The sequence below is a fragment of the Erinaceus europaeus genome, chromosome 20 (assembly GCF_950295315.1).
Source record: "Erinaceus europaeus chromosome 20, mEriEur2.1, whole genome shotgun sequence".
Classification (NCBI taxonomy): domain Eukaryota; kingdom Metazoa; phylum Chordata; class Mammalia; order Eulipotyphla; family Erinaceidae; genus Erinaceus; species Erinaceus europaeus.
The window spans coordinates 30918152-30936849 of record NC_080181.1 but is presented as its reverse complement, the minus strand read 5'-3'; the positions used below and the strand labels follow the sequence as shown (position 1 = coordinate 30936849).

Below are 18698 nucleotides of genomic sequence, written 5' to 3'. Positions count from 1 at the left end.
ACATTATTCCAAATGCTTGCACAGAGCCAGCTGCTGCTGAACAAAAGGGAGAGAGGCATTTAAAAAATCTTTTTAAAAATAGAACTCCTACTTGGTGGCATGTAGAATAATAAAATGGGTTTGTAAGTCTTCTCTACCACCCCACAAATACAGAAGATTGCCCGAACTGCATAGTGGCCTGGGGTGCTTTGCAACATTCCTCTCCACTTGGCAAGGAAACCCAATAACACCGGAGGAATGCAATTTTCTCACTTACAAAGTATCAAATGTCTCCTAAGTTGGGCATATGAATTCAGCTTTCTGTTATCATCAGATGTGATTAAGTTGCCATGTATTTTTCCACTCTCTGGTTTATAATTCAATACAAATCAATTTATTTCTGTTCAATTCAATTCGATTCAATCTAATTCAATTTCATTCAACACATTCATTAGCTACATACTCTATTAGGTACAGGCTGCTATGAAAATTAGTGAAACACAGCTCCTCCCCAGAAGGAACCTAAAAGAATTTGTCAGCCAGGGTGTAAGGGACCTTTATAATTGCCACTTGAAGCATGGTAAACATCAGTGACTATAACTCCTAGGGTGTTGATAAGGACATTTTAGATGACTGTGATATAATGGGTATTCCATCAAAATGTACACCAAAATATGCCAGGATTAAGCAAAATATTAGTTATGCATGACAAAGATAGCTGAGAATGCGGGGGGATGCTGTACTTTTGCATTTATTTGCTTCTTAGATGATGAACTTAATACATAGCTATCTTTATTCCTGAGTTAAAAGTGCAACAAGAATACATACGCTTTAAAGACAAAGGAGAGCAGGGGGGAAAATGTGCTGCAATGTGGTTATATCTTCAATGCAGCATTAACAGTAAAACAAATAAAAATCTAGCAGCATTTTAGTGTTCATTCACAAAATGCCATCTTAAAATCACTTAGCTCTTCATTATTTTACAACATAGCCCAAGCGTTTGCTTTCGCAGATGCTCTAACACAAACATTCACATTCCAGGCCAATAAAAATAGCAATAGTTTGCAGTTATGACCACTAACACCATTTGGAGACATGTAAAATCAAAAAAGATTAATCACACCATATGAAGCAGCCAATGTACTTATTTCTAAATTATCCTGCAACCTTAAGTCCAGATCTGCACTGGAGGAAAATATTATCTGCCAGCAACTGCACAAATATTGTATATTCCTAAGAAAATCCAATACAGTGCATTCTTTCCATTATTTGGAGTCAAATGTTGACCTTTACTTTCTCTGAATGAGTACCACCAGTCTCAGGAAATATTTTCTGCATACCTTCACATTTCTGTTCTTACTTTACCAGTTAGCCAGTCACAAGAACAGAACTCTGGCCGCCTTGTATTGGTGGCAAAGAGTTCAGAGATTTCACTTTCTTCTCTTTATTCACTGTGTCCCATTAAACGTGTATGGAAACCACTCCTCTGTACGTAGTATATTAGTGTTTAAAATCTGGAAGATATGTATAGATGGACAAAAACATATCTATGAAAAACAGCTGGGTAAATTGTTCAACTTGTAGAGCATAAGACATTAAGACAGGAGGGAAGATAGCATTATGGTTACGCAAAAAGGCTTTCAGATCTGATCAGTGCTCTGGTGTCTCTCTAACATTAAAATAAAGCAAAGTATGTTAATGTCAGAGGTACCCAGTCATATCCATAGCACCAAATAAAAGGGACCTGAACTCTGGCTTCTCTCTCTCTCTCTCTCTCTCTCTCTCTCTCTTCTCTGCCTCATGTGAATCTCTCTCATACGAAAAACAAAAACAAGACTTCAAGAAATAATTAAAGAAAATACACTGATAGTAGACTGGTAGGTTAAAACATCAGTGAGGGGAGTTGGGCGGTAGCACAGTGGGTTAAGCGCACATGGCACAAAGTGCAAGGACCAGCGTGAGTATCCTGGTTCGAGCCCCCAGCTCCCCACCTGCAGGACAGTCGCTTCACGAGTGGTGAAGCAGGTCTGCAGGTGTCTATCTTTCTCTCCCCCTCTCTGTCTTCCCCTCCTCTCTCCATTTCTCTCTGTCCTATCCAACAACAATGGCATCAATAACAACAACAATAATAACTACAACAATAAAAACAACTAGGGTAACAAAAGGGGAAAATAAATATTTTTTTAAAAAATCAGTGAGATACCATTACTATTAGGGCTCCCAAAAATAAATAAATAGTAAGGGCAAAAGATTGGTTCACTTAACAATGGCCTTTTTGGCCACTATCATGCCAACCTATCACCCGGGGTCCTAGACAGGGAATCCTTGGATTCCCCCCATAGATAATATGGCCCTAGACCTCTAACAGATCCCTCTCTCTACCATCACTGGTCAGATCCATTGGGAACGTAATCCCAACCTCTTTTTCTGTGCTTCTTTAGGACTGTACTCTCACTATGAACTACACCAAAAGGTGAATGGGTCATCCTACTCTGCCACTCAAGAAGACTGGTTCTCAAGTGAGTGCAGCCTAGAATGTTCCCAGCTGTGATCATGGATCCTGAGCTCAGTCTGACAGGAAGTAGGAGATACAGACTCTGGTGCCACATAAGTGTGTGTGTGTGTGTGTGTGTGTGTGTGTGTGTGTGTGTGTGTGTGTTTGCGTTAAACAGTTAATTGCAATTAAATATTTTCTTCAGGTTTGTGAGTGACTCCATGCCCTAATCCTGCTTCCCAGTTCTATTCTCAACTCTGACACCATAATCCAGGGCAATATTTCTAGTCCACCTCCTGTTAGTTATCAACGCAAAGATTACTAAGACATAGGCTCCTAGGAACATGCCTAAAATAGACTTCTCAGCTTCTTTCCACCCTAAAGTTCCTACTTTTTATATGTTCTATTCCTACTTTTTGGCTCCTATTTATTAAATATTTTGTCCTACTGTCCATCTCACTGCCTTTCAACCACACCAAGCTTCAGATGCTACTATTATTCCATCCTGACCTTTCCTGGGCAGATGATCTCACCAATCCTTCCTAGAAACTCACCTCTCCAGAGCCCTCCTCTAACCCCACTAGGGAAAGATCGAAAAAGGCTGGAGTATAGATTAATCAACCAATGCCCATGTCCAGCTGAAAAGCAATTACAGAGGCCAGAATTCCCACTTCCTGTACCCCATAAAGAATTTTGGTCCATATTCCCATAGGAGTAAGTGACAGGGGAAGTAAACCAATGGGTTCTGCATCCCCAATCTACCTGGACCCAAAGCATTTGTCAACAGGAATCTTGTTTTTATATTATAGATAAAAGGGGACCAAATCTGAAGAACACTTGAGGAAGTCAGGCACTGTTTCCCTTATCAGAGAGAGAGAGAGAAAGAGAGAGAGAAGGGAAAACAGATAAGAAGTAAAAAAGAGAGCCACCTGCAGCACTGTTTCACAGTTTATGAAGCTGCCCCCTGTAGGTGGGGGCCATGGACTTGAACCTGGATCCTTGTGCATGGTAATTATGCTCACCTGGGTACACCACTGCCTGGGCCTCCTACCCACTTCTTTTAGAAATGAGCAAAACTGATGTCAAGGGAGGTGGCTCAACATGCAGAGCACAGGACTTGCAGACCTGAGACCAGACGTTTGCTTCTTGGCTTCATATATGACCAAGTGGGACTCTGGTCTCTCACTTTTCACTCTCTCATGATATAAATAAATTTAAAATAAATAACTAGGGTGGGGAAAATAACATTGTAGCTAGGCACAGAGTCTTTTGTGCTTGATGCTCTGAAGTTCCATGTTCAATCCCCAGCCCCAGGGAAGAACTGGAAACACATTACCATGCACAAGAATCTAGGTTCAAGCCCCCAGTCGTCACTTGTAAGGGGAAAACTTAATGAGTGGTGAAACAGTGTCTCTCTTTCTCTCTCCCTTTTGCCACTCTCTTCCTTTTGCCTCTCAATTTCTCTCTGGCCTATCATATAAATAAATGAATATTAAAAAAAATTAAATCCCCAGTACCAACAAAATGACAGCTGAGCAGTGATCTAGTGAAAAAAAAGAAGCCCTCAAATATGAATAAACAAACCAATGCATAAATAAACTGAAGCCTGATATATAAAATGCCTTTCCCAGAAGGCATCACTGGCAGGTCTCAAATTCAAGTCTCCAGTCAACAGCGTGAAGACGGGTTAGCAACCAGTCACTTTCAAAGCCAGGCAGGTGTAAGTATCCAGGCAGTCTAAGTATCCTGACACACCCAAGAGTATTCCACAGGAATTCCCTCCCTGAACTCTGTACATCTCAACTTTGTGCAAAAAGGGATATGAAAAATGATGAGACCAGGAAGAGGCACAAATAAATCAGGAGCTAGAGAGGATAGGAGAGTCATTTTATACAACTAACAACCACAGGACCTGGTTAAAAACACGTGAGCATAGAAAGACACCAGAGCTCTCACTACATTTCCAGACACTTAAATAAAAGATCACACACTTCCATGATGCACAGTACATTCAAGACCTAGTCTCTGACAATGTTGACTGGGTTGTGCCTGCTCCCCCCCTCCCCTGTCTCCTTGCTTCTTTTTCTCCAAGGCCAAACACACAGTCAGACAGCTCAAGTGTGATAAGCACCCAGCTGAGGCTAAATGTTGGCTTTCTGCAAACCTAATGATTCCCATCTTTGCTTCAATTGTGTTAAGTTTATTAAACTGATGCTGCTTATCACTGGATCAGCACTTTCATTTTTTTCCCTGCCAGGGAAGGATGCAATAAAATATTCAAACAATTGTACAAACACCACTACATCGAATGAGCAGGAGAAATAGCCACTACTTAGCTGCTGGTGTCTGCGGGACTGCTGGGAGTGGGCTCAGTCATCATGGGGTGCAGTACAGGAGGCCCTATAGGACACATGCAATGTGAGCAGATGACCAGGCTGTGCAAACTTTGAACATATAAAGGCTGAGGATCATCAGTATAGGAGTAATAACTTGCTTTCTGGGCCAGGGAGACAGTATTATGGCTCTTCAAAAGAATTTCATGCCTGGAGTTCTAAGGTCACAGATTCAATCCCGAGCACCACCATAGATCAGAGCTGAACAGTGCTCTAGTCTCTCTCTCTCTCTCTCTCTCTGTCTCTCTCTGTCTCTGTCTCTCTCTGTCTGTCTATTTCTCTCTGTATTGCTCTCCATAAAATAAATAAATAGGACTAGGGAAACAATGTAACAATTATGCAAAAGACTCATTCCTGAGGCTTTAAGGTTCTGGGTTTCATCTCCAGCACCCCAGTAAACCAGAGCTAAGCTCTGGTATCTCTGTCTCTGCCTCTCTCTCATTAAAATAATATTTAAAAACTTGGTTTCCACTGACATTATAGCACATGACATGAAGAGATAACAGAATGCATGAATTTGCAGAATACTACCCAGTGGGAGCTAGAAGTTAAACAATGATTTTAATGTTTAAGAATGGGACACATCCTAGGTCTCCACTGACATTCCTCTCTCCCCTTTCTTCTCTTTCTTCTACTAGTCTCTCTTCATTCCTGTCCTCCTGACTGCACTAACTCACCTATTTCACATCACTTATTCTTTGCACTGTGGCTCTCTTCTTTCATTTCCTTTTTAGTGGGGAAGTACAGATAGCAAATAATGGATCTTAGGGGTTATCTGCCAATGAAATCCTACATTGACAATCTATTCAATGAGGCTGAGCTGTGTTGCACCTGGCTGAGCTCACATGTTACCATGAAAAAGGATACAAGTTCAAGTCTCCAGATCCTACCTGCAGGAGGGAACCTTCCTCAGTGTTTCAGGGTGTGTGTGTGTGTGTGTGTGTGTGTGTGTGTGTGTGTGTGTGTGTGTGTGTGTGTGTGTTAGTAGTCCAGATTCATTCTCATCATTCTCTCTGTCTCTCCAGTTACCCTCTGGCTTCTCTCTCTCTCCTTTTCAATTGTCTAAGACAGGAACAAGGGCATACTTTGAGGGGCCTACTGAGTAAAGGTAACCAGGTAGATTAGGTTTGATTTAAAAAGGAGACATGTAGGGATTTCATATTATCTTCACCCTCTGCAAAAATGAATCCATAAATCAAAATTTAATCTTTAAGATTTCTCCTAAGACTGGGGAGATATGCTGTGCATGCCCCAGGAACTAGAGGTCCCAAGTTCAATCTCCAGTAATAATTGATGCCAGAGTTGAGCAATGCTCTAGCTCTCTATCTCTCTCACTCTCTCTCTAACTATCTCTCTCTCTCAATAAATTAATTAATCTAAAAATCTTCAAACCTCTCAAAACCTCTCCCCCTCTTCCCTTACTGGAAATAACTTTTTAAAAATTTCTTTATTGGGGGATTAATGATTCACAGTTAACAGTAAAATACAGTAGTTTTACATATATAACATTCCCTCATTTTCCACATAAGAATACACCCCCCCACTAGGTCCTCTACCATCATGTTCCAGGACCTGAACCCTCCCCTCTACCCCCAGAGTCTTTTACTTTGATGCAATACAGGAAATAACTTTTAAAATTTATTTATTTTTTAATATTTTTTTTAAATACTTATTTATTCCCTTCCATTGCCCTTGTTGTTTTATTGTTGTAGTTATTATTGATGTTGTTGTTGTTGGATAAGACAGAGAGAAATGGAGAGAGGAGGGGAAGACAGAGACGGGGAGAGAAAGATAGACACCTGCAGACCTGCTTCACCCCCCGTTAAGTGACTCCCCTGCAGGTGTGGAGCCAGGGGCTCCAGCCAGGATTCTTATACCTGTACTTGCGCTTTGCACCACCTGTCATTAACCTGCTGAGCTACCGCCTGGCTCCTAGGAAATAACTTTTTAAGAACAGCTTTGTTTATTCCTTTCTTCTGATGAGGGTTAGAAAACTCAGAACACTGCTAATCTCTGACATAAACTATTGCTGGGGATCAAACCTGGGACCTCAAGGATGCAAGCCTTAGCCTCAGTAGCTATCTCTTTGACTCTGAAAAGAGTTATTACTGTGCTCAGGGAAGGAAAGTCTCTGGCAGCCTTGCTGAAATACTCTACTACAAAGCAGCAATTCCAGCTAGCATTTATGGAGCATCTTTTGTATGCCAGGTGATTCTTGCAGGACACATTCACACGCACACGCGCACGTGCGCGCGCACACACACCTGCACACACTACCTCTGTACCCTGACGCTAAGCACTTTGAAAATACATGTTTACTTCCTTACTCTCCCTGCCTGCTGTCCCAGGCTGCAGCTGCTACTCCGGATGCTACAGTGCTGGTGGTGCCAAAAAGCTGTTTTTCTTCCACTCTAATAAACATGTTTCTATTCATTTGTGAGTTGGTATGTTTGTTTATCTGATAGGCACAGACTATCCAAGTATGCCCAGTATATTAACCCCTCTGAAGCTCCAGCCCCAGAAACCAGAACCCCAGTGCCAAAGCCAGCCCCAGCCCCAGCCCCAGCCCCTGACAAAGGACTCCACTGTGCTGGGAGTTGGTGCCAAAGGGAAGCTGGTATCTTTGACATGACATGGGTAGGTGAGTGGGGAGAGGGCCTGGGAGGAACATCTGCTTCCATTATCTTAACAGAAATTTAGTGCCAATAAAAGGTGTTCAAGTGAGAAGATCTCAGGATGAAAATTGACAGGCAAAGAAACAGCAAGTTGGATCCCACCTCTAAGCCAGTTTTGTCCTTTGCATTAAGTTCATTTTATGGAACAGTTTAGCAGGGAGTTCAGGCCCCACTGATTCCACTCATCTACCCCAACAGCTTTCCTCAAGCCCTTGAAATGTCAGACAGCATTTATTTATTAATTTTGTTTTGGATAGAGACAGAGGAAAATTGTAAAGGAAAGAGAGAGGGAGGAGGACAGACCTGGAGCACTGCTTTACCATTCTTGAAGAATTCCTTGCAGGTGGGGACCAGGGACTTGAACCTGTGTCCTTTTGCATTTTAAGAGATTTGCTCTATCAGTTGCACCACTAACCAGCTCAAAGCATCTTTTTACATATAGATAGAGATGCAGAGAAAGAAAGAGAAAGGGAGAGAGTGCAAGAGATGACAGAATCAAAGCCTCCTTTAATACTGTGAGGGCAAGGTTCAAACATAAAATGGAGACCCCAAATCTTCATCTGCAATATTCTTGCCTTTAGGTTAATGACTACTCAACAATTTTTTCTAATTTCTATCTTAACTCTTTTTCAGCCACCAGGTTCTAGATGCTACCATGATGCCAACCAGACTTCCCTGGGCAGACAACCCCACCAATGTGTCCTGGAGCCCAGCCTCCCCAGATCCCTATCCCACTACAGAAAGAGAGAGGCCGGGAGTATGGATAGACCTGTCAACACCTATGTTCAACAGGGAAGCAATTACAGAAGCCAAACCTTCCACCTTCTGCACCCCATAATGATGCTGGATCCATATTCCCAGAGGGATAAAGAATAGGAAAGCTACCAGGGGAGAGAATGGGATTTGGAGTTCTGCTGGTGGGAACTGTGTACAGGAACTGTACCCCTCTTACCCCATGGTCTTGCCAATATTTCCATTTTATAAATAAAAAATTTTTTTAATGTTGAGAAAAGGAGTTATGTAAAACCTGAATTTCCATGCTCTGCAGTGAGTCTCTTGTGGCTGTGTGATCTTGAATTAAGTCGGTGAATCTCTTAAGAGTTGTGACATCTTACATCTGAAATGGACTTGGTTGTAAAATGCAAGGAAGGAGAATGAGGTTATTCAGTGAAAGCCGCTGAGAAGATGACTAGTACCCTAAATGGGGAACTTGTCACCCTCACTTAACTACAGCTGATGTCTATGAAAGATAATCTGAGAAAGACTTATTTTGAGAGTTGAGAAGGTACCAAATCAAAACTAACCAATACAGTCAACATATAAATTGGAGGACTTGCACTTCCAGTCATCACTACACCTGGAGAATACCTGTAGAGAACGGAGATCCCTCCAACTCTTCATCTGCACTACTGCAGCCTTTAGGTCCATGATTAGCTAACAACTTGTTTGGCTTTATATGTTAATTCTCTTTTCAGCCACCACCAGGTTCCAGATGCTAGCAGGATGCCAACCAGACTTCCCTGGACAGATGACCCCACCAATGTGCCCTGGAGCTCCAATCTCCCAGAACATCTCCCCACTAGGGAAAGAGAGGGGCAGGCTGGGAGTATGGATCAACCTGTCAACACCCATGTTCAGCGGGGAAGCAATTACAGAAGCCAGACCTTCCACCTTCTGCATCTCATAATGACCTTGGGTCCATACTCCCAGAGGGTTAAAGAATAGGAAAGTTATCAGGGAAGGGGATGGGATACGGAGATCTGGTGGTAGGAATTGTGTAGAGTTGTACCCCTCTTAGCCTATGGTTTTGTCAGTGTTTACTTTTTATAAATAAATAATAATAATAATAAAAGAAAATTACATAATGGAAAAAAAGAATACTTGTAGAATACTGTAGAGTACCACTCTCCAGTAGAATACTGAATATATACATGACCATAGAAGCTCTGCTCTGGCAGGAGCACCAGACCATGGTGGTCAGAGCAGTTTGAAGGCCATTCTTACAATATTCTAGAACCCTTGACATCTCTGCAGGCTGTCTCCTACTCACAACTCAGAACCTGTGCATGAAGCCCCTCAATTTCTCATTTCTTTTTGTTTTATTTTATATCATTTTATTAGTGATTTAATAATAATAAACAAGATTGTGAGATAAGAGGGGTACAATTCCACAAATTCCCACCACCAGAGTTCCTGCCATATCCCATCACCCTCACTGGAAGTTTTCCTATTCTTTATCCCTCTGGGAATATGGACCAAAGATCTTTATAAGGTGCAGAAGGTGGGAAGTCTGGCTTCTGTAATTGCTTCTCTACTGGATATGGGCATTGACAGGTTGATCCATACCCCCAGCCTGTCTTTATCTTTCCCTAGTAGGATAGGGCTCTGGGGAGGTGGGGTTCCAGGACAAAACTGGTGAGGTTGTCTGCCCAGAGATGTCAGGTTGGTGTCATGGTAGCATTTGCAACTTGGCTGAAAAGCATTAAGATATAAAGCAGAACAAATAGTTTAATAATCAGGAGCCTAAAGGTAAGAGTATAACAGATAAGACTTGGGGTCTTCATGTTGGAAGAAGCTGGGAAGTCTATTTTAGGTATATTCCAAGGACCCAGGGCTTTACTAATGTTCCTAGAATATCCCTAGCTGTCACCATGAACTATGAGCTCACACCTACAGGGATGCAGAGGTTACACAGGCTCCTGTACTAAATATGAATTGACATGGGCCCTAGGTCAGATCGGTGGGGTTTACAGTAGATGCTATTTATATACTTTTCCCACATTTGAGAGCTACTCTCTGCCCTTATCCAGCTTTCTAGTCCTAGTCCCAATTCTGACACCATCTTCCTAGGCAATACTTATATATAAGCCCACCTGTTAGCCATCCAGCTCAGGCAAAAATTAATAAAGTCAATTTCTCATTTCTTAACTCCTCCCATGTCTTGGATAATGCTGGACTACAATTCTTGTTAAAAAAAAAAGTTAATTATCTAATACTTCTTCCATCTGGATTCCATCAGCTAATAAAATTATTTGGTGAAGTTTGTTACAAATGGCCTGCACACTTGGTTGAACTTTGAAAAGCTCACCAGTATTATCCACTGAGATTTTGTCTTCCATTCAAGGAAGATCGATTTTATTTTTTAGATAGAGAGAGGCAGAAAGACAGAGAGAGAAAAAGATCACATCAGAGTGGACTAACATCCACGTGCATGCATGGCAGAGCAACCCACAATCCAAGTGAGCTATTTACCAACCCCATTTCAAGGCAGATTTGAAGGTTTATAAAACTCAATTTCAGGGAGTCGGGTGGTAGCGCAGCGGGTTAAGTGCATGTGGTGCAAAGTGCAAGGACCGGCTTAAGAATCCTTTGAGCCCCTGATTCCCTACCTGCAGGGGAGTCACTTCACAGGCAGTAAAGCAGGTCTGCAGGTGTCTCACTTTCTCTCCCCCTCTGTCTTCCCCTCCTCTCTCCATTTCTCTCTGTCCTATCCAACAATGACAACATCAATAACAACAATAGCAATAACTACAATAAAAAAAGAACAAAGGCAACAAAAAGAAAGAAATAAAATAAATATTTTAAAAAACCCTCAATTTCATAGGCTGGGATGTCCACAATCAGAACTCCCTTTTCTTCTCCCACTGAGTTCATGGAAAATATTATAATATAATATAATATAATATAATATAATATAATATAATATAATATAATATAATATAATATAATATAATATAATATAATATAATATAATATATACTGAATTTCCATTAAGCAGTTACCAGCATTATCAAGGAGAGGCCAACATTCCTCTAACTTACTATGGCAAACCAACTTAGCCTCCATCCATCCCATCTTCATCTCTGTGAAGGGTTAAATCATCCTGTCACCTACCTACCTTAAAAGAATATTCTGAGTAGAAATGGTACAATGAACCCAGAGTTTCTCTGAACTCCTCAGAGAAAAAAATGCATTTTACCAAAAGTTTGTAGGAATGATAACAAGGATAAGACTCCACACCACACCCACACACTCACCATCAAAGTTCTGTGCCCTCCTCTTCAGCCCTCATGGCTTCCATAGTTCTCACAAAGTCTTGGAAGAGACAGCTTGACTACTCTTTTTTATTGCAAGTTCTTGTATTTCAGGTATCTGTACCCCATAAACAGGCAAGACCATGCTGTAGTTGTCTTTCGCCTCCTCACAGACTTCACTGAGCACAATCACTTCCGGCTCAATCTAATCTGTCCCAAAGGATACAATATCCTCTTTTTTAAATCACAGAGTACTATTTCACCAAATATAGATCCCATCACTTCAGAAAGAACTGCGTGTGGAAGCACATTTAAAAGTTGTTTGGCTATTTTCATTAAGTGTGACTTCAGCTCGCTACTGCCTATATACCAACTACAGAAGACAAGGCTACATGCTTTTGTAGCTCAGTGTACAATGTTGCTTAAAGGGAAAAAATGATGATCAAGGAAAAAGAAAATGATGCACTAATCTGGAGTCTTCTATGGAGTACACACAGCTTTGTGCAGTGGGAGGTAGAGACACAATCTAGATGTTGTTTTTGTGCTTTGTTGCTATTGTTGATTCTTGCTGAGTAGTCACATCATTGGCTATTATAAACAAATTCCAAGATTTGATGCCACTGCCTGGTGGGGAATTAGTTTGATGGTAAGCTTCTAATGACGATTATGAGCACAAGGTAAAAAGAGCAAACACATCAGATACTTTCTGTTTTAGTAAGTACCTGAGCAGCTTTAGAAATGATGACTTCTCTCTTAAGGCTTTTGAAGCAAAGTTCAGTAAATAATATATACATATACATATACATATACATATACATATACATATACATATACATATACATATACATATACATATACATATACATATACATATACATATACATATACATATACATATACATATATATGTATTTGGAAGGTTTGATGGTGGGGGAGGAGAGTGCAATTCTTTTTTTGTTTCATGTTTTCGTTCTACCCTCACAAATACTCTCCATATCCTAACAAAACACAAAAACTTGTGTGGGTTTAGAGTTCTACATCCCTTCTCTGTGTCTTGAGAGAGGGGCTATTTTGTTTGGGCCACAAGATTCTCTTTTCTCTCCATTATCACTGATCATCTACATCAGGAACAACATAATGGACCATTCCATAGGACCTTGTCCTCAATGTGGATCAACAATGGTAGAGAATGTTCCATCCTTCGAAGGGGGGTTGGATAACATACTCTATCTACCATGTGAAGAGGATGGGTCCTGAAATTGGTGCAACTCAGGATGTTTCTACTGATGACCACAGAACGCAAACTCAGACCTATAGGGATGCAGAAGTTACATAGGCTCCTATGCTGAATATGGGCCCCAGATCAAATCAATGGGGTTTACAGTCAACAATATTTATACACTATTCCCATATTTGGGAGCTACTCTCTTCCCTGATCCAGCCCTTTTTTCCAGCCATGACATCATCTACCCAGACAATAACTTGGGTTCACCTACATATCAGATGTCAGGCTCAGGCAAAAACTAATAAAGTCATGGGCCCTTTGGAATATACCTAAAATAGACATGCTAGCTAGGAGACTCCAAATATTCATCTGCACTATTCCAGCCTTTAGGTTCATGATTAATCAACAATTTGTATGGCTTTATATGCTAACTCTTCTATCAGCCACCAGATTCCAGATGCTACCATGATGTCAGACTTCCCTGGTCAGACAACCCTACCAATATGTCCTAGAGCCCAGAGCGCCGCCCCACTAGGGAGAGAAATACTCTGGGAGTGTGGATCGACTTGTCAATGCCCATATTCAGCAAGGAAGCAATTACAGAAGCCAGATCTTCCACCTTCTGCACCCCATAATGACCCTGGATTCATATTCCCAGAGGGATAAACAATAGGAAAGCTATCAAGGGAGGGGATGGGATATGGAGCTCTGATTGCACCCCTCTTATTCTATGATCTTGTCAGTGTTTCCATTTTATTTATAAATAATTAATTAAATAAATAAATAATTTTTAAAAACTACCAAACACTACACACAAAAAAAGATGACTTTATAAAGGTAGTATTTTTATTTTTAATTACTTTATCACTGGATTTAGTATAGTTTAAAGGTGACAAGAGACTTCCAAAGAAAAGGAATCTCAGAGATTCTTTCTTTTGATTCTGTGGAGCTTTAAAATAGCTAACATGGTTGAGAAATATACATTTACATACCATTTGTACAAATTTAAATGAGAGTTTACACAAATGCACATACTCATTGAACTCAGATAATATGTTATGTAGACAGAAGTAATTCTGCTATTCTGCCTGCTTTGTGGAAGGTAGAAGAGAGGGTAGGGAAGGTAGGGGTCTCCATATCAAATAACATTTCCTTCAAACATGAAAACTGGAGTGATTCAGCAATGGAATTTTTGTAGCTTAACTCTTGTTCATTAGATTTCCTGCCATTTCTTCCTTGGAAATGTTAGTATTCCTGGAATGAGCAGGTCTGGATCCATGTCTCTGAATCTCAGTCTACCTCTCCTTCCCTGAGATCTGAGATGCATGGCAGAACTGGGAGCCTTTGATAAGATTTACATTTTTACCTGATAAGAAACCATTTACATATTACATACACTATAAATGCCAACAAGACCATTGCTGTTCTCTAAGGGGGAGAAGCAGATAGAATTCCCAAACAAATAAAAATACTGGCAGAGAGAAAAAAGGAAGTGAGACAGGAGGGAAGGAGCATTCCAATTAGTATCCATGCCAATTTTTCCTTGGTATGATCATGAGCTCATAGCTTTGTGGATTAAGGATGAAGAACAAATTTGGTTTAGTGAATATTCCTCCTCTAGATAAAAGTCTGTTAAGGATTTAGAGAATACTTTTCTAAACCAGTTGAGTATTTTCTTAATATGTCAATGTTTTTATTTGCCTTTAACAGTTACATTAACATTCACAGAAATACCTGTCTGTCATAATTTAAAAGTGAATAGATTCTCTGCCCCTAATTTAACTGATCCCTTTGGCTCCAGCCTCTAAGTGGCCTGGTTGATGAGCACAGAGTCCACCAGTACAATCAGCTGGTGACCTCACTAGCAAGACTGACCACTGGCAGCTCACACAGCACTACAGCGAAACCTCAGGGGTCACAGTGCATAAGCAGCCAATAGGCATCCAGGAGTCCTTGGCAGCCATTTTGGAAACAGATTTGGCACTTGAAAATCTTCACATGTGGCTCTGATCCTCACAACCAGATGGAGGGAATCAACTGAGCAGTGAGGTCAGTGCTTACTAAAACTAGATCTTGGCTCTCTGGGCCAGTTCTATGGTGGTCTGGGTGCTACCCCACCATCAGGGTCTTGTCCAGGCACAAGAAAACTTGTGCCTTTGGCCTCCTCCATTCTCATCTCAGTGAATCAAGGGACTGATATCACAGATACAGGATAACCATAGACAGAACTTCCATGCACAAAGGTAAAATTGGTTCACTAACATCATCTCACTTCCTTCCCTTTGGTCTTTCAGTCCTACCAGCAGCTCCAGACCCCAGGCACATTGGGAATATAAAACAGATGAAATAAAAAATAATAAAAATTATACATATGGCAAGACACCAGAAAGTGACAACCCCCCCCCAAAGTATACATATTACTAAGTATAAAAGAACCTGGGCTCAAGCCTCCACCCCCACCTGCAGAGGGAATCTTCAGGAGTATTGGAGCAGTGTTGCAGGTGTCTCTCTCTATTCCCCTCTGCATCCCTGTCTATGTCTATTTCTGTTATCAGAAAAATGGCTGCCAGGAATGATGGAAGGATAAGCACCATTCACAACTCTGCCAAAAGAGTAGAAGAGAGGGAGGGAAAGGAGAGAAAACCCATCGTGGTTGAGTGTGTGGATTTGGTATCTAGAGTCTATGGATCATTATCTTAGTCTGTATTAGATATGCAATAATCTCACACTACTTCTGTTTTCTCATCTATAAATGGGGATAATAACAATAGCTGCCTCAGTGTAGCAGTAAGACTTAATATCTGCAGAACATTCAGAGTTGGACATCCAAATTTACTATCATCAGCAAAGACGGCTGTTATTGTGATCAATATTGATGTCATCATCACTTTTGCTTTTTGCAGATACACAAAGATGAGTCTTACCTGCAAGTTTTTTTACCCATGTGACTGAGACTTGGATAAATCACTAGGCCAATGTCACAAGACTAGGATTTGTCTGATTCCAGTAGTTGAAACTATAGCCAGGAAACCAAACACCATTCCTGATCAAGGTTGATCAAGCTGGCACCAAGTCATGCTTCTGCACCCCAGACACGTATACAGGGTTTTGAATGGACCAGGACCTATTTATAGAGTTCCAAGGACCAATCTGATATATACTATGCAAATAAGCATAAGACAGTGTAAGTTACTCCAGGAATGGGAAGAAGCAATGCATGCCAACAGAAAGCAGGTAAACAAACCCCAAAGAGAGAGGAGTTACCCACAGTTCCTGCCATCTCTGCTCCCCTGCCATATTAAGTCTTCAATGTTTAGTGACTTCTGGCTCAGAACCTCTCACCCCCTATATCTGGCCACCTCCTCCTCATCCATCAAGTCTCAACTGAATCTCCACTCCTTCATGAAAGCTTCTAAATTCACCGTCTAGGCTTTGTCTCCATAAGCATTTTTCCTAGAATCCTAGATGTCAACTCGAAGTAACACTTTGTACAAAGCTGGACCTATATCGATTTCTAGTTTGATGATAATATCCATGAAGGTGGGACAAATTCTCTTATTCCCACAGTAAACACAGACAGAGCTAGCCATACAGAATCAGTTATTACAGAGTGTACCACCTCCAGGGACAAAACTGTCTGAAGTCTCTCCTCCCATCTCTGGAAGTCTCCTAGGAACCAGTTTCAGGAATCTATGAGCAGAACCAACCTTGCAGAGCCTGGCATGTTCACACTGTGAGGAGCCTCTGTAGAATGTTCCCTGACTCCAGGAGGACCTGGGCTGTGCAGACAGACAGCTCCTGGAACCCTGCCAGCTCCAGATGCAGGTTTTGCATTTCTCTCAAACAGTCCTGTCTTGGGCAGCAGACCCCTGCTGTGGGCCCCTGGCTGGATAATTATTAGCCAACCTGCTTGCCTCCCAGCACTGCATAGCAGCAAAGGAAACAGGAGCTCAGGCCGCCCCTCCTGCTCCCCGCCTTTCTGTCCTTCTGCCAGTATTTTCTCTCTGAACCTTGAAATCACCCAACTGTGTCACACTGCTAGTGGCCTCAGTGAGATAAATGCCACTGAGCAAATTTCCGATTGCTTTTTTTGGTGGGGGGATGGCCCAGCTCAGGAATTCAAAAAGGTCAGTGGGAAAGCTGGGAGGCAGATAGTGAGTGCATCTTTTCAAAATAACCTGGCAATGAGGCTGGAGGAGCCCTGTGGACACTGTTGGAAGAGCTTACAGAAAAAGACTCGGAAATGAAAGCTGAATTTCTCCCTGAGAGCAGGCCTCCTAAGATGGCAGCTCCCTCTCCACTGAGTAGAAGGTGTGTACAAGAGGCAAGAGGCTAATGGCAGCCCTCCTGGCTGAGCTGAACAGGAAGCCATGTGCCTCCTTGGCTTGACCCTTCCTCCTTTGACATTTCCTCACACCTCTAGCAGAACACAGCACTGTGTTGACTCCCGCAGTCACTCACTCACAATCACACAAGTGAAACCTCCTTTGGGGCAAGTATAATGGAAGCAACAAATCTCTCAACAAGTGTTGACAAGCAGGACCTGGTCACATGTGAAGGAAACACTGCTCCTACAACAATGGCTTCAAAACAGATCTCACTGGTGTCAACAAACAATGGTTTCTAGGCCTTGTGTCTCCATTCCCTGGAAGTGCCCTCTCCTTCCTGTCCCCATCCCTGCCCCAATCTAGTCCTGCTTCTAGGGAGGAGCTAGAAGGGTAGAAGGACCCAGTGGAGCTTCCTGAGAAATAGCAGTATAGGGCAAAGATGAGAGAACAATAGTATGCAAAGAGACCCTCATGCTTGAGGCTCCAAAGTCCCAGGTTCAATTCCTTATACCACCAGAAGCCACTGTAGTGATGGGATGAAGGAGAAGATTTTGTCATGTGTGTCTGAGTTCTTCTTCTCCTTCTTCTTCTTCTTCTTCTTCTTCTTCTTCTTCTTCTTCTTCTTCTTCTTCTTCTTCTTCTTCTTCTTCTTCTTCTTCTTCTTCTTCTTCTTCTTCTTCTTCTTCTTTTTGCTTCTGTGCACCAGGGGATTGAGATGTATAACTGTAAAGGCAAGAGGCTGTGCTCCTTCCAAATATATATTTTTTCAATTACCTTCCCTATGACCTAGTCTTATCTGAAAAAAGTGAATTTCTCTTTCTTTGGGACATGTAACAACAGAATGAAAACAATAATTCTGAGCTGTGATACAGAAATTCTTCTTTCTTAGGTAAGTTAAATTGGGTAAAGGGTGACTCTTCAGAAGCATCCCTACTAGGGTCATATACAAATGGTTGCAGCTTTGGTTGATATATATATTAATGTTAATTATATATTACATAATCAATGTTAATCATGTATATGTAATGCTAATCGTATATATACATTACTGTACATTATGTATTGTCATATAATAGATGCCCCCCCCAATACAGTTCTTAATTCTATAGACCATGGATGTCCATTGGTGTTGGCAGCTGCTGTTATTGCTTGGTTCAACTTACATGTCAATCAATTTGTTTCAAGGATATCAGAATGCTACTGCTCAGCCCACAATGACTTACACAGGGGTTTCTAGACTCCTGGGTCCTTAAGCAATTGCCATGGCCATCTGGACCCAGCCATCCACAAACACCAGCTCTATTCACACTGCTTTCTCACACAAGCCCTTCTGAGGGACTCTGGAATAATGACAAGAAATGCAAAACTCTCTTCTCTTGGAAGGGCCAGTTTACACATGGATCATGAATGGAACAAAACCTTCCAGAAGTTCTAAGCAGTCCACTGAGAAAGAGAGTATTCTTGCTTCTAGGTAAGAAAACAAGCTATATGAGGGATTAGAAGGCTCAACAAGAAAGGAAGAGGCCAAAGATGGGAGTTTTTGTTGAGCTTGTGTATCAACCAACCCAGC

The 18698-nt window shown here is 41.5% G+C and overlaps 1 protein-coding gene and 1 long non-coding RNA gene across 8 annotated transcripts in view; one reads left to right on the top strand and one right to left on the bottom strand.

The window, feature by feature from the left end:
* The window catches only part of LOC132534919 (uncharacterized), a 37786-nt gene extending 29321 nt beyond the window's left edge, over positions 1-8465 (top strand). The window contains exon 3 of the long non-coding RNA XR_009546676.1: positions 8175-8465. This is a non-coding gene — a long non-coding RNA (uncharacterized LOC132534919). The remainder of the gene's footprint in view (positions 1-8174) is intronic.
* Positions 1-18698, bottom strand: part of NTM (neurotrimin) — a 1300688-nt gene that overhangs the window by 352501 nt on the left and 929489 nt on the right. The window lies entirely within an intron of this gene.